Consider the following 17227-nt stretch of genomic DNA (forward strand, 5'->3'; position numbering starts at 1 on the left):
ATAGCAAAGTGATCTGGTCTTCTTCTCCCACAGTACATTTAAGGTTGAGCTTTCTAAAAAGACAGAAGTCTTTCTAACAACTGCAGTGTAACTTTCGTGGCACTTCTATAATGTTCTATCAAAGATACAAAAACTCAGCTATCAGCTTCAATAGGTCATAACCATTTCCTTAAAGACAGATTTCAAAGTGAAATTGCCTTTGGAGAAAAGTTTCCATTCTAATGATCACTAAAACACAAACAATTATGAAAAAATTACTAAATTATTAGAAACTGCTTCAGTGTTTATTGACTGCCCCATGGTGTACCATCAGTTAGATTTTTCTTTCAATATAACTCATTGGCAACTCCCTCTATTTACAGCTAGCTAGAACCACAACAAGAAGTGTTGTTCTTGTGAAGACAAAAATTTGTGAGAGCCTATTATAAGCAGCCATGAGGAAATGAAGATGAAAAAAGTATTGCATATGTATTCTATTTCATAGCTTTTACCATACACTTAATAAGCTTTTCAATTTCAAAATGGAGATATGATTTAAAGTTCTCAATCTTCTTTTAAAGAGATCACCACAGCTGAGGACTTCTATTCTTAAATACTCAAGTTTTATTCTGTATTACCTGAAAAACATGGAAAACAGAGAATTCTCTAACTACTATTGATTTGTGGAAGGCTGCTTCAGCTACCTGTCATAATATCAGTAACAGCAAATATTTACCTTAACACTGTTGGATCCACAACTGTTTTCCCAATACTGCTTTGGATAAACTCATTAATGACATCATTTGCTTTACCTCTGTGCAAAGATTAGTTGACTATAAATAGTGGACTTAAAATTCCACATAAATAAGCACTGTCAGCACTACTTAATTTCTCAAGCATGGGATTACAGACAAATGCATGTCTGCTCATCTTAAGTGAGGAAACAGAATAAAAAGGAATACCAGCAAACTTAGTATACAAAAAAAAAGAAAAAGATTTCCTAGAAATTTTCATTTATTTTCTATTACATGTCAAAAAGTTGCTAAAGAAAATAACAACACTTGTGCAAACATTTTAAAATCTATTTGCAAACTCAGAAACTACAAGTTCAACCTTTATTTCCTTGTTTCATTTTAAAATAGCATTTATAGAAAGTAAAATTCCTTCTGAAAACAGTATCAGAGATGTAAGATCCATTAACTTTACCCAAAGTTTAGGCCACCTCATTTATTCTTGAAAACAACATACTATTAAAAGGTTCTTTGTAATGATGCCAGGAGGGGCATCTGGCAGAGACACACTTATTGTCCCAAAAGTTTTCAAAGTATTTCACAAAGCATATAAAATACACTTTGGACAACCACACAACAAACTCCCAAGTTTATACCAAATAGCATTGTGCAAGGCAGATACACTGTCAATTCAGGAACAAGAAGCAACACAACCATGAAAGACTAACTGCACTCCAGCTAAGGTGTGCTTTTTGATCTATGAACAGAACGTTTGCAGGTATCTTATTTTCAGGATTAAACTGTTATTACTCCACCACACTGCCCTGATGCCACATGAGCCTATCGTGTAGAATCAAAAAACTTGGGCGTTTATAAGCCAACCTCTAATGCACAGTTTAGACCTGCTCAAAAAAGTGGTGGAAAAAGTGAAACATTGTCCTCCACTTTCCAGGAACCTTCATCTTAGCAGAGACAAGAGGTCATTTTTGCATTTTTTCATTCCTAAAAAGTGACACAACTTATGACATAACTTACAAGATCTTCCTTTGAAATAAAATGACATAAGTCCAGAATTCTTAGTACAGGTCTACCCTCACCCTAAAATGTTAGTACTGAATTATCCTCTAAAATTTGACTGGAAAGACAGTAAAGCTTTTTGTCAAGAAGACTTAAAGAGGAAGCAAGCTATATAAAGCTGCAAACAGCAGCAACAAGCGAAAAAAATGTTTGTCAGAAGGACAAATCTGATAATTTACATACAAATGTAATACTTATACCCGACACTACTAAGGAGAAGCTATTCTTGGAAACGTATGTGTATGCACTCACTTTAGAGTAAGAATATCCACTCCTGAAGTGGGTTCAGAGGTAGTTGTCCTCTGCTTATGTGCAGGCAAATCCTTCAGTGATTGCTTGTTCCCTCCAGTTTATTCATATAAGTGGCACAAATGTTGGTATCTCAACACACACAAAGACTAAAATGAAGTTATGCCAAGAGTGTGTAGATATAAAAAGTTTGTTCTGAAGTGATCTCAAAAAAAAAAAGTGTAAGACTCACTAGGCCGACTAGAATAATTTTACATGGAAAAAACAAGGTGGTGTTAAAAGACCCTTATTTACTATTCTGAGAACACTACTACCTCCCTAGAAAAATTACTATGTATAATAAACACAAATTGAATTTTAAAAGTTCTTCCAAAGTTTACTTTGTACTCAGTAAAAAGCCTGTGAAATTAAGTTGAACTTTGTTTTATAAAACTCAGTTTCAAAATTCAAAGCAATTGTCCCCTAGGAATAAATGAAATCAGATTAGCAATAGCCTAACATCTGAGAGAAATCACTTAGTTTTAGAGAAAAAGCACATGCAAATCTTCCAGCAACCAAAAAGTTAAATTCACTGCTTACTAATGCAGTGTAATTACATTATGTTATACAATACGTCCTTGAAAAAGCTGAAGACTTGTAAGATAGACCAAATCTTTCCCAAAACCTACCACCTTTCCTTTCACCACCCACATGAAGAGTCATAACTGTGATATTCTTGACCCTAAACAGCATGAAGCTGCATCAGGGGACATTCAGACAGGTGTTAGGGAAAGGTTCTGCACTGAGAGGGTGGTCAGGCACTGGGACAGGCTCCCAGTGGGCAGCGGTCACAGCACTGAGCCTGCCGGCGTTCAACAAGCAACTGGACAACGCTTTGACACAGTCTGATTTTGGGGTGGTCCTGTGTGAAGCCAGGAGTTGGACTCGAAGATCCCTGTGGATCCCTTCCAACTCAGCGTCTTCTATGATTCTAAATCACAAAAATAAAACGACAGCTTTTCAGCCTATTTTCAATATAATCAAAGTCCAGAAATGTAATTAAATGAAAATACTGATGAACCGATGGTCAAAGAATTGAAAGTTTAAAGGTATTTCTGCAAGTGATAAATGACTAACGCATGACTTTGCAATCTATTAAATTTACTTCTATCCTTTTTCAGATGCTAACAGTATCAAAGAATCACAAAGAATAGAAACTGCTATTTACAATTTACTCAATTGTAAATGACTGAAGAACTTATAAAAGATGGCATAGTTTTCTCAAAACAGAAAATATTTTTGTAACAAGACTGCAAAGGAAATAAGTTTCATTCCAGACTCAAGAATAACTTCAGCATTTTTTGTGGACTGTGGTTGAAAGATAGATTTTGGAGGCAACCAGCCTACACAATTAAGACTTTTAAGCATAGATGTTAAACACAACTCAGGACTTCTACATAAATGCTCTGTCTTGTAAATGAATTATACTTGGCTATTGGCAGTAAACAAGTTAGAAGAAAAATGTACATGCATTCTACCCTCTGGATTTATTCCTAAAATGAGCTGGCTTGAAGATCAGGAAAGATACTGGATTCACCAAACTAATTTAAAAGACAGAGACTCTAGTGGTTGGATACAAGGCAGTGTGTCAGGAGGTCATCTGCAACACTTGGAAAATTTGCTGGCTACAATCCAAGTAACAGAGAAAATTTAGCATGCTTTTTCAACCAGTGTGCTAGGCAAAACTTCATAGACCCCACAAAGACTGCCATAAACAATCAATTCCCCATTATAGAACTTAAGCTATGTAACCAAGTCTTTATTCTTGTAATTTCTCCATTATTTCCAATGAACTAATCAGTAGGGAGAAAAGACATGGGAAGTTTATTTACCTTTACGAACTTTCAAAAAGAAATGCTCCTTGCCGTAGTACAGAAAGGGGAGAGATCTGGTTATTCTTCTTTACTCACACAGACATTTATTTTATGTTGTGCTGAGAGTAAACGATGTTAGTTGTTATGGAACAGGAAGAACAGTTTGTTTCCCATTTGTATAAAAGAATCTTCACTGATGCTGCTTAAATTTCAGCTTTACACCACAGCAACTAGTCCAGAATTCCTTTTAAAGAGTCACTTTGGTAATGTCTCTGATTCACATTAAAAGCATTACACAACAAACACACATTAGGGAGTTTAAATATGTAACCAGCAAGACAACTGTTCTTCCTGAGATAAAGTGGCAACAGCTACTCTAAAACTGAAAATGGAAATAAGTTAAAATAAGATTTATAAATGTCTTTGAAGAAGCTAAATCACTGTCATACACAGCAAAGAAGTACAGCTAGGATACACTAACCCTTCAGCTTGCCCCCGCCCTTCCACTTCAAATGCCAAAGTCTTTAAGTAATATTTCACAGCAGCTGTAAAGATAAAGGCTTGACAATATTCGTGTGAAGAAGTTACTTTGGACAGGAGAAGGCAGAACCTTAGGGCCTGAACTTAGCAAGTTTGACCGCCAGTGTGGAGTTGGACACCCAAGAGTTTTATCTCTAGGGCCATCTATTAAAAAAATTCAAAATAAAAAAAAAATGCAATACAGTTGTGAAAGGACTGAAACTACTATTGCTTATAAAGTTTGTACTAAGACTATAAATACAAATTATTATTTTATTTTTTATTTTTTAGAACTTGACAGAGGTGGAATTGCATCAACAATATTGCATTGACAATACAATATTGCACCAACAGTACTGCTTTCTTCATTTTTTTGAATTATTTCCTAGTTGTATTTCATACCCCCAGGAAGCACACAGTGAAGGCAGTTCTTATTATTAACTGTATTCAAGAAAAGAGAATGATTGCTTTTGTTTTATATGCCTCAGATTTAGTCTTTCTTTAACTGGATTTTAAGAGGTATAAGTTAATAATCGAAGTCACTTGGAAAAGCAACCAGGAATGTAATCATGGACTATACTTGGCAATCAAAACCTGTTTGAGTGTTTTTTGTTTTTTTTTTTTTTTAAACACAAAATATAGATGTGATTCTAGCACATGGATGTACCCACATAAGCCCTAAAGCGTAAGCAGCGTATGCAAATAGTCACCAATGCTGCAGTTTAAGAACCAGAACGTACTGGAGCATACACAAGTTCTGGAAGAGCTTGGGCTCCAGCTGTTTGTCCATCCCAACATACCTTCACTAATATCACTCACATCAGCATGCTTTTCCATACATTGCCCTTCCAAGCAAGCCCATTTGTACTCGGACAAGCACACAACTCCAGCCCATACATCCAAGTTTGGTACAAGTGTAACAACATAAATCAGGCCTTACACATGCATCACAGGTGATGATTTAAAACTACTACAAAGCAAAACATTATAAATTGGAATATTCAACAATGTTGAACTAGTTCATCCTAAATGATGCAGTTATCAAACACGTAAGTGTCGTTAGTAACACACAGGGAAATCGCATAGACATGTCTACATGAGTTCTTCAAAGCACACTTTACTACGTGTTAAGAACACACCACGTCTATTAACAACAAAAGGTAAAGTAATGTAGCGTATCATTAATACTGACCAGGACTAAAACAGAAAAAAAATGTAGTCCACTGTTTATTAGCTGCATACAATCTGCAACAGAAGAAAAATAATTCCTAGATGTGCATTTAAAGACTCTCTTTTTGGAATGCATAATACATTGTCATAAATCATGAAATGTAACAGCAGTTACAGTCTCTTGATTAAATCACAAGATCATTTAAAAATCCAGAGTTGCAAAAATAACTTCATAGACATGCAATGCCCCACTTTCTACCTGTCTCAACAGAACCAGCTGTGGAACAAGAATGGTAGCATGTCACCCGAGACTGGGTCTGAACATGCACATATGCAAATAGAGGACCATTCCTTCATAACAGTTTTCAAGTAAACATTTGAGAATGCCGTGGTTGCACAACTGAAGGACCTTACAAGCTACAAGCTGATTATCTCATAGAAGTCTATATTACAATGAAAAGCAAATTTAAGGAAAAGGTGAAAACAAAAGGCATGTCTATTTAATGAATTATTCCTATGGCATGGCCTTTTAACAGGTAATTGAACTTCATCCACAAAACAAGCTGGGTCAAGGCCTGGTACTGCAAATAATAAAAAAATGACTTTTTATGCTAGACTGTTGGAAATTTGCACATATTCAAAGGAGAACAAAAGTTAACTCTGTACTAGCTGGTTGTGTACCTGATTGCTTCCCATGCATAAAAGTCAGGCATAAAATGAACGCAATGAACTTGGCAGGGAAGTTTTCTAAAGCCTTCAAAGTAGATTAGGGCATTACAGTAAGAAGATAACAGAAAAATCATAACAAACCACCTCTTGTAAAAAATTCCTATGGAAACAAAGGCACCAAGCCTAGAAACAATTAGATCAAACTTGCCTTCCCTCCCCACCCTCACTTGTAGAAGAGACGGTTAAGCAACATAGTTCTGCGAACTGTGGATGTTTGAGAACAAAACCCCTTTTGTGTTAAGCTTCTGAAATACTAGAAAATAAACTGCATTTTACAACTTGATGAAACACAAAAACCCAGCACCAAATTAGCAGACATACTTAAAACCCAAAGACCAAAGGCTAAAACACCACAGGTGGGGAAAATAGTATCTTTTTTTTTTTTGTCCACACTTTCAGTTTTCATAACATTTAAGATGGCTATACACATCAAGAATTCTTTAAAACTTCACTAGGGCAGGCATTTGGTATCTCTGGCTATTATTGACGTTTTCATGAGCACCACTAACAAATACACCACTTGTATAATGGGAAACAGGTGCCTCTACTCTCCCAATGTAGTTTTCCTTTTCAGCTTCAAGCTCAGCTTGAAATGACAGAACGGTGGGCTTCATATGAAGAACGGATGGTGAGGAAATGAACTCAGTTTTGTAAATCCACTATTGTAATAAGTGATAATTACCTAAGTCGCTAATTTTGCGAGGCGCATATATATATATATATGCACACACTGCCATTTAAGCATCAATTTTATTATTGAGAAGTCTAATAGCTTTTCTGGCCTGTTCTAGGAATAAATAGAAGCCATTTAAAAATAATTTTACCCGTGAACAAAATATATTATTGTTCTTCATTACCCTGAATTTTCCTTGGATTTTTATTTTCCTGTCCTCTGTGCAATTCCTTGGATTGCTTGAACAAAAATAATCAAAGCAAGAGAGGAAACGTCACAAGTTTTCAGCTTTAATAAATTGGAATTATTCTGTCAAGACAAAAATAAACTACTGAAAACATCATATTTGAAATGAAAACACCACATTTTTTTTAACTGTGCTTTTGAGCACAGATTTTTTTTTTGAGATTGCCAGCAAAACGAGTTACTGTTGCTGCAAAACTGTGAGCCAATGATATTATGATATATAAGCTTGTGTCAAACACAGCAATGCTTTCAGAAGTGAAGTTGTGCAGTAACAGCTTGAACAGCTATTTATGAACTACAAGTGACTGAAAATGACACTCGGTTAACAGACCCTGTGATCCAGGATGGTCACGAGTGTGAAAATGCCACTCAGGAAAATCTTACTTTGAAGGGATTGGGGCAGTAAGAAATAAAACCTACTCCAGTCTCTCTCTGCCATACTCTATAGTTCGTTTTTTCTATTGCATAGTAATTCCAAGTTGTCCAGTGGTATAAAAATTGGAGTGGTTACAGACTGTGAGGCCAAAACACAAATTCTGAAGTGACCTACAGGGACTGGTAGAGAAACAGCTGGAATCAATGAAAGCAAGTTTGGTACCAGTAAATGAAGTTCTATTGCCAAGGACAGAAAGCAGAAATGGAAAAGATGTGAGAAGGGAAGAATGATAATCAGCAAGCAGTTCAGCTATACTCATTTAATAAACTAGTCTCATCTTGTTTTATCGGTGTTGTATCCAAACTGTTCTTTCATGTAACAGAAGATAACTACTCCAGACACTGGGCAGGAAGAGTCCAAAAGAAAGAATTAATAATAAAAATATTATAAGAAGATTAATAAGAAAGATAACAATACTAATTCTCAGAGCAAAAAAAGTACATTATAAAATGTACTTACTGCCCAGTTGCAAGCTTTAAAGGTTATCCATGCTCAGTATTATGTAATGACTGAAACATCTGCAGCCCTGGAAACATTCTTTGTTAGAGAAGGCTTTCTGTAATTGGAAACTCTGTTGGAGCAAAGCCAAATATAGTAGCCTGAAACAAAAATAAAACAGTAAAGAAAAAGTCAAGAGACAATAGTCCAGTGGTTACATGCCCTCTGGGAGCCCAAAATCTCCTAGACTTTTTTTGGTAGCTTCTTGGGCCTTTTTTTTTTTTTTTTTTGAGCGGGCAGGGCTGGACTGCGTTTTGTTTTTGAGAAATCGAAAGGAGAGTGGAAAAGATGTTCTGTTTCAAATGCACTTCAGAGGTCACCCACAAGTTCTGTTTACCAGGCACTTGAAAGTTAAGTATTAGCATTAGCATTGAAACTATTTTGCCAGAATCTAAAGAGATCACAGAATCATCCTTCAGTTTCATTTCTGTTAATGGTCCACAACACAATCAACCAAATGCTTCTTGAAATCTCCGTAAGCAGGGCTCCACAGACCTCGAGTATCTCTTTCACTGGCTTTGAAGGAACACTGACTCCCTCATTTTTATCTTTTGGGGAAAAAATGGTGCAGGAGGCTGCAGATTGTCATTCTTCTCTTCAGATCTCTCCTCTGACATCTTTATCGCATCAAACACAAGCTCCTTCGTCCACACTTCCAGAGCTTCGGAGCCTATCCCCACCCCACTAAACACCCCCAGTTATCAAGAGGATGACTCGCATTTCTATTTGGCCTATGACAGCAGCCTCAAATCACTCAGTTTCACGTCAGCATTTTCATTCTCTGCTGCTTTTCAAGCTTGGCAGGAGTTTATTAACACTTCAGAAAGTCTGTCTTTTAATCCTCTTGCCAATTTCTCATTAAGAGACACTCTTTTGCCAAGATGGCTTGAAAAGGCCCAAACCACATGCTTGATGGAAGTTAGAATATTCATGTCTTTTGTTTTATGTTTCAGCAGTAAGGAGCCTAGTGGAGGAAGTGTCTTTTTGTTCTTCATGCAGCACCAGCCATATCACAATCTTGATCTGCAGCATGGTTTTGCAGTGAGGGTTTGCACTAGCACATCTGCAGCAAACGCGGAAAGAGTATGAGCTAGGCCTCAGAGTAACTCTTCTGCAAGGCGACCTGTGAAGTGGCTGAGGTAATGAAGTTACTACAAACACAAATCAAGCGTAAAAAGCTTAGGCAGGCGCGTAATGCCTGAAATTGTGTGCCTTCAGTTTTCAGAACTGCTTCCTGCATTGTCAAACGTTACAGCAAAACCTTCTGAAGATAAGCCCTTTGTTTAATATTTAACATGTTCTTCCCGTTCCTAGATAAATGATAATAAAAAAACGGATCACAGCAATCTCAGGATGTACAGTAACAGCCAAGAATTGCCTCCCATGCTTTTTCTAACTTATTTTAAAGGATATTCACAAGAAGACCCATGCACCCGCACTCCAAAACTCCAAAGGCCAGATGAAAGGGACCAAAACCACCCAGCAGATATGAAAGGGATCTCGATATTAAAAGTATGGAAATAGAAAAATGTCTACAAATAAGTCATCAAGTAAAATGTGTACCTTCAAAGCGTACATTAGAAGTGACTCAAACTCTTCATTATGACTATAACTCTTCCTCCAAAATAAACATGAAAATATTGCCAAAGTTTGTTCTGACAAAAGTAATTTTTATTCATAGGCTATATTCTATGGAAAATCCAATGTATATTTTCTCATTTTTTTAATGCTAAAACGATCAGTCACACGTGAGGCAACAAAAACATCTCATTTTTACCACAAACTCATCACGAAACCAAAAAATCTTTTCCCCCTTTCTGAATTCCACAATATATTTTAATAAACTTACCCTTCCATCTCTTGAAAGCCCTTAGTTACCAATCCTTGTTTCTTGTTGTGCTCACTTATATACCTGAACATTTACTCAGGAGAACTGAGTATTTGAATCCTCTAAAGCCTGAGTGTATGGCAAATGCGAGATTATTAGAATACTGAAATGACATTGTTTATTACACAAACTCCTGAAGAAAACAGTCATGAAAGATTATATATTAGAAAGATACTACTACTTGCACAGATGAATGTATCAGTAAATATTTTCCTCAAGCAATTAAAAAAAAAAAAAAGCTGTTGAAGAACAGCAAACCTGAGATTCTTTCTGTCATTAAATCCTATCATTCACCAAATGGCAAGTAAATGTGTAGGTTGATTACACATATTTTGACTTTCCTTATAATATTATCATCTAACACTCAAAATATCTATGCTGTATGACTCAGTGGTGGAGTTCTCAGGCAAGACATCTACAGGAAAGTGATTATATACAGACTTTAAAAAAGTAAGATTGCTTAAGTCAGATCTTACAAAGAACATACCAACACACACAAAAATCAGGGAAGAAAAGCTTATCTTTAAAAAAATCAGCCAATATTACAAGCAGTATCCAACGTATCTGCCTAAAAATCTGGAAAATATCCATTCAGAGAACCTAGAAGTTACATACGATGGGATTCTGAAAGCATTCTGAAAGCAAAGTTGAGTATTAAATCATACTCTATTGTGCACAGCGTGGATTTACTGTTTAATCCTGTTGTGCCCCTCATCCTATTGTTATTACCCTATTTGAAATAGCTATTTCTGTCAAAGTTTAACATATGAACTTGTCTTTTATGTGCTTATGTTAACATATGCACTCCTATTTAAAATGCTGTTCATGCATGTTTTTATGTAGTTAGTAACTGCTTTAGTAACTCATTAAAAAGAAAGGAAGTATGTCCCCTTAGAAAAAAAATATCTGTTTTGTTCCTTAAAGAAGGCTATGGCAATTGTGGATGTAATTTACTATTGCTAGCACTATTTCTAACTAAATCATCTAGGAAGGGTCAAATTCAATTTAGACGACTGATCTCTTTCTTGTTTTTCTCAAGGCTGTTAAAAAATTCAAACAGACAACCTTTCCCAAGATTGGTTTCCCTGCACAACTTACACAACAGCACAGACCCATCACTAAAGCCAATGCCTAGTTGCAGTGGCATACACACAAGTATGAGGCTACATTCAGGGTGGACTGAAATTCAAAATTTCTCACTTTGCAAAAAAAAAAAAGTATGCCAGCTGTCGCAACCCATTCCCTGTTGTATACAACTGCATACAGCAGTGGAACATGCTCTTTCTCCTCCACTGATACTGCTCCACCATGCAGTTACCTAACATGCTGCTGTCTGCAGTAAGATGCAGGTTGGCCAACAGTTACATAGTGAGAGCATTTCAGTCCCCGCTCAAAAGAAAGGAAATCACACAGACCTCTGTAACACTGTTTTAATGCCTTCAATTCTGAGATTTTTTTTCTCTTCTCGCTCTGTCATTTGTTGACAGGGTGAGGGCAGCACCAACACTGAGCACTGACAAAAAGACTAGGAACGCAAACAGAGTCATCTGCAATAACTTTGAGCTTACCAACCTGGACAACTCAAAAGCGAAGTACTTTAACGCAGATGTTCAATCCAGTCTTCTTCCCTTTGAGGAAAGTCAACACACAGAATAGAGGTGTGAAAACTCTTCAAGGATTAAAAAAGCTGGGTAGGATGACTAAATGTTCACAGCAAAACCTGAAAAATGTTTTCTTCTGCAACTCAGAAGAGCTTTCTGTTCATTACAAAGTCAGTAACAACCGAACAAAATACACTACTGAATAACACCATAGCTTTTTTTTTTTAAAAAAAAAAAACAAACAGTGAAGGGGAAAAATAAATAAATATACAGATAGATAGATCACCAGCAGTATGATCTGCCAAATTTGCCTGAAATATTGTAGGCCATGTTTCAAGCTTTGGGGCATTTATAGCACAGGTAAAATATCTCCAATGCCAAAAAAGAATTTTCACTTCTGTTGAGCAAGCATACCAGTTAAGGATGAGATTTTTTAAAAGGTTCAAGAGACAAAAGGCGTTTGAGGCTCAAAGCACAATTTCCCTTCTTGGATTTGTTCATCATCTGGTTATACAGCTAGGAAAGCAGTCTAAAGTTAGAGGAACGACTTATTTATAGATTTTTTTTTTCCTCCAACCAGAATCAGTTAGTTCAGAGAGATTAAGAAGCAAAGGTTTTGAGGTTAACAGTGCAAACAATGTACGTGTACTGTGAATCTCACAGAAGAAAGGATAAAAACTATAAAGATGACTATGTGCAGCATTTGTTCTGTTTTCTTTAAATTAAACTGAAATGTCATATTAGTCATTACATTCATGGTGAATGAGTCATCATAATCCAAAGGAACTTAAGGCCTTCACATGTAATTATCTTACAAGATGACATCTACAGCAAAAGTTAGAAACAGAAAGGCAATGAAGTATATATACCAGAGTTTGAAAAAGACACTGCCTTTTTAAGGAAAGCAAGAGACACACACTATGTGTTTTTTGAAACAGAAACTATCTCTTTGGTTTACCTATTCCTGCACAACTTTCTCCTTTGTTTACTAAGCATAATGTTAATGGCTTAGTTTTTCCCTAGAAGAGTTGTACCAGCATAGCCAGGAGTGAAAAAAAAAGAAGTCTTTTCAGAGACATACAGGTATTATGGTATAAGCCCCCGAGCAGGTACACCACCATCAGCAAAACCAATTTTTTGTTTGCAAAGCTTGTTTCTGTTTATGACTTGTGATTTTCTTATACTAGTGAGGCTTCCAGTTTGCTTATGTAGTTCATTAGTATAGAAAGCATTAGTGATGCTCTTCTATTTTGTCCAGGGAACAAACCAAAAAAAAGATAGTGAGAATGACTCCTTCAAGCCTAAGGCAAAACCAAGAGGGGAAGTAAAAAAATAAAAATAAAGAGTTAAGTAAGAATGCATCCCCAAGGTTATGCGTAATTTTAAGGTCAGAAAAAAGTCTAGTCTTTCACTGCTGAGTCTAACTGCAAGAATCAACTTCAAGAGTCAAATTAATGTTGTATGGGTGACTGGTAGACTTTCTTTATCTGGTTTAATCAGAACTCTGAGAAAACAGTCATATACCTATGCAGTTAGGAAGTTCTCCCTTTTATGTCCTGCTTACCCTCTAATATTCAGAACTGCAAACAAACCTGGATGAGGCATAATGCACCAGTAAAACATTTTAAAATTCTACTCAGTTCATTAACAAACCACATCTGTGCATCACAGTGGCTCATGATTTAGAAAGCTTACAAGAAAGTGACTTTATTCTTCCTCCTCCTGCTAGATCCAAATTTTAATTTGTAGATGTTTCTGGGACCTGTTCAGAAAAGAACACCTGACCTCAAATGGTTAGCTTTCCAAAGTTCCTTCTACAGGACCTGGAAAGAGAAGCTTCAAAGGGTAATTCAGAGCAGCTACAGTGAGGCTTTTACTGGAAATTGCTCCCTAAGAAGTAAGCTGTGAACAGCAGAGGAAGAAGGGAGCCAAGAAAGATGGGTCTCCCTAAGCTAAAATATACGTCTTTAAATATTCCTCTCTTTAGTCACATCCTCAGTGTCTTCAAAAACTTAACAGTTGCAAGATACATCCTTTACGTGCATTAAACATTTCTCAGGCTATCCATACCCTTGCAGGGATTTCATCTGGTAAACACACAGCATATTTTTAATCACTTTAGGAATCTTGGAAAAGATATCATCTGTGCTTTCAAAAAGAAAACAAAACACACACACACAAAACTCAGTATAGCTGGGTTCACATTACCTTCAAGCACAACAATTTTCCGCCACTTACATCCAGATACCCGTCAGTTTATATTCTCATTAGGGTCATTCACTACTCAAAATGTAACTGGAAGAACTCAAAATGTAAAGAAAACAAAGACATTGGTCTAAATTATTCCCTGATCTAGTCAAGCTGCTGCAGTTACTTCCAAGGATGGCTGGTCAATCAACTATTGAAAAAACTGGCCACACCTGTTCGCAGATTTTGCAATAGTCCCATTCAATGGTTAGAGTAACTGACTGAATTACCTGTCGCTGTGACTCAGCAGTTTGCCTTATGTTTCCTTTCTATAACTTTCTATTAGACTGAGACAGATATCCTGTAGAAATTCCAAAGCTTAAATATCTAGCTATAGTTTGCCTAGATTTCTTGCTTTTCCTGAAACATTAAGTGCTTGAATGTCTTTTTCATCATATGCTGCTCCTAGCTAACTGCTCTCTAGTTGTTGTATCCTCTCCTACATTCAACCACATTTTTACATCTTCTTAAAGCAGAAAGAGAGTTTCCACATTACAGAGACAAGGCAGGAAGACACCTTACTTGCAAGATTGCAACCTACATCAGGTTTCTTATCTGGGTGAGAATCTAGTTTCTTCCCCAAAGAACAAAAAAGAAGGCTAGAGTCATGCTATGTGACACCAGGAATAGCATCGCTGGGTTAGGGGGGAAGTTTTGCTTTCACCTGTAACACAATGCCCCAACATGAAAGACTCGCAAAGGGGAAGAGGAGCACTGAAGAATGAATCAGTGACTGGACTTCAGCTTAAGCGTTACTGATCAAAGACTGTAATTAATTAGAAAGGCAAAAGCTGTCACTGAAATGAGTGAGTCTGGGGAGAAAGCAAAAAACATGGGGTTCTTTGCCTCCCTAGTGAAAAATAGCTAATTTTTGTAGTAGAGCTGCAATTCGTTCAGAACTGGAAAACACTTTCATTTCAAGAGGTAGAAAGCTTCAACTACTTTGGAGACTTGTAATTGTAAACTCAGCTTTTGCTGCCAGAGTTGAACAGCTTAATTTGCAAGTCAATCCCTGATTTACACTATTTGTAACATCTTTTAAACAGAAAAGCACAGGCTTTTGGTTGATGTTTGAAAAGCATCAAGTCTCTTTAGAGACGTTTTTGAGAGTAAAGGAAAGGAACTGTAATGTCACAAAATGAAGACAGAGGAAAGAAGAATCTGACAGAATTGCCTCAATATATCTAACTGAAACAAAGTAAATGGAATGTTTCATGAGATGCAAGCCAACTTTATTCATGAAATTGTAGGTATATTTTTCTTGTTCTCTGTATCAACAATCTTGAGACTGTTACTTTTTACTCTTCAAAAAAAAAAGAAAAGAAAACCAAGTCACATGCATAAGCAGAGAATAGCATTATAATCTTTGGTACTCTGAAAACCATCTCCAAGTTTCCTGTACGCCAAAACCAACAGTAAACATCAGGACCCCAGTTACACCCTTGAAGAACCCGTAAGCGAAACACAGGAGTACAGCAAGATATTAACCGAGCCTCAGCCTTCTGCTCTATTCCACTTTGGAATGCATAGCCCAGTATAACTGTATTCCTAAAACTTGAGAATATGCTTGCATGCACATATTTTATGATAGAGGTAGTCACAAGAACAACTACACAACAAGCAGTCACACTCCACCAGAACCTATTTCGCAGTCCAGAAACTGTCTTGAATTCACCTTCTTAGGTTCCAACAACTGTTTGCACAGAAGCCACGGTCAGCCTTTAGCTCCACGACTTTGCAAAAACAAAGCATGGTCATTATCATCATAAAAATGGATTATTTCCAGCAACAGTAATTCTTTATCCCACAGGAAAGAAGCAGCATCACATTTTTATATAACCAAGGACAAGAATTTTGAGTATCAGAGTTTTTAAGAGGGATGATTTTTGTAGCAAGACGGAAGCTAAGAAGTAGATCAAAGTCCAAAGACTTCAGTTTACAGTCTCACAGAAGCACTATATGAGGAAAGCAGGTCTCGTGCTGCAGTGTAGCAAAGTGATTCTCATTTTACAAATATGAATAAGCAGTAACGGACAACTACTTGGCAATTCACATTGGAGGCAATTTAATAACATGATTGTGAACCCCATTTTTAGAGTTTGCCCACACCAAGACCTTGAGTATCTTGAATATCATTCAAGAAAGTGACATGCTTCGGGTTGACAAGCAAACACATTAACATAAAAAAGTTCCACCAGCCAAATTTCTACAGCGCAAGTTACCTCTAAACAAAAAAAGAAGCCAAATTAGAGGTTACAGATGCTTTTTGCTGCCTTTTTCCACTCAGAAGACTGCATCAGGAAAGGAGGCCCTGCAACATGAGAACAATATATAGACTACCAAAGACATTAAACAGTCTTCACACATACTGACTGCTCTATGCTTGTAGTTGCCTCTGAAATTTATTTGTAAGCTCAACGAATAAGAGATGCGATCTTTTACATGACAGTCAAAAGACTACCTTAACTTCCTCTTGCATGTTTGGCAATTATACCTTTCCCACCTCATTCTGCTAAGACTTTATTCCTTCTTTATATTTAAACAAACACAGATCTGCACATCAAAGCTACCTCTGGAACTTATTTGTCCTTAAAGCATACCAAGGTTGAACTCCAAACACACTTCTCCACTGGTCAAAGACAGACCAAAGAAAGAACCACATTTATACAGATTCTGTTCCAAGCACTGCTTGGAATATGTGGCACTGCTACTCCCTACGAGAATTCATACACGTTGAATCAGAGGGATGCTATCCATATCATTATTTGGATATCCCAATTTTACTCAAGTTAGATGGTTAGCACAGAAGGAAACATCTTTACTCGTATGAGATTGCAACAGTTAATCAGAAAGAAATCCAATACACAATCTTTGATTATTCAAACACTCAAACAAGAAAACAAATGTGCACAGCCCAAGAAGATCTCATTACAGTTAATTTAACCAACCTTAACCTAAGAAGAAACAGCCAAATGTAATGTTATCCTTATCCGTATGTATTTAAGAAAATGTTCGTCTTAATTTATAAGCCAATTGAAAGAAAATGTATTTTTTGTTATTTTCACAGCTATTACTGCTATGTAACCTAGTAAGCATTTTAACATAGAAATCTGAAGTCTCGTGTATTGGTTTCCCTCCTGAATTCTTCCACTGCACTACTCAAGACAGAATGCATTATTAGCATTTCAGATCCACTGGAATGGTAAAAAACAACCAGCCAGCCAACTACTGAAGAACTTATTAAAAAAGACTTACAGTCATCATACATAATAAAAGTACATGCTATCTAACAGGGTTTTTTTTGTAGGTTTTTTTTTTTTTTTTGATTGTG

At 36.5% G+C, this 17227-nt stretch overlaps 1 protein-coding gene across 2 annotated transcripts in view; it reads right to left on the bottom strand.

Annotated features, from left to right (window-relative positions):
- The window catches only part of DENND4C (DENN domain containing 4C), a 70644-nt gene that overhangs the window by 51637 nt on the left and 1780 nt on the right, over positions 1-17227 (bottom strand). The window lies entirely within an intron of this gene.

Source organism: Anser cygnoides, chromosome Z (assembly GCF_040182565.1).
Source record: "Anser cygnoides isolate HZ-2024a breed goose chromosome Z, Taihu_goose_T2T_genome, whole genome shotgun sequence".
NCBI lineage: Eukaryota > Metazoa > Chordata > Aves > Anseriformes > Anatidae > Anser > Anser cygnoides.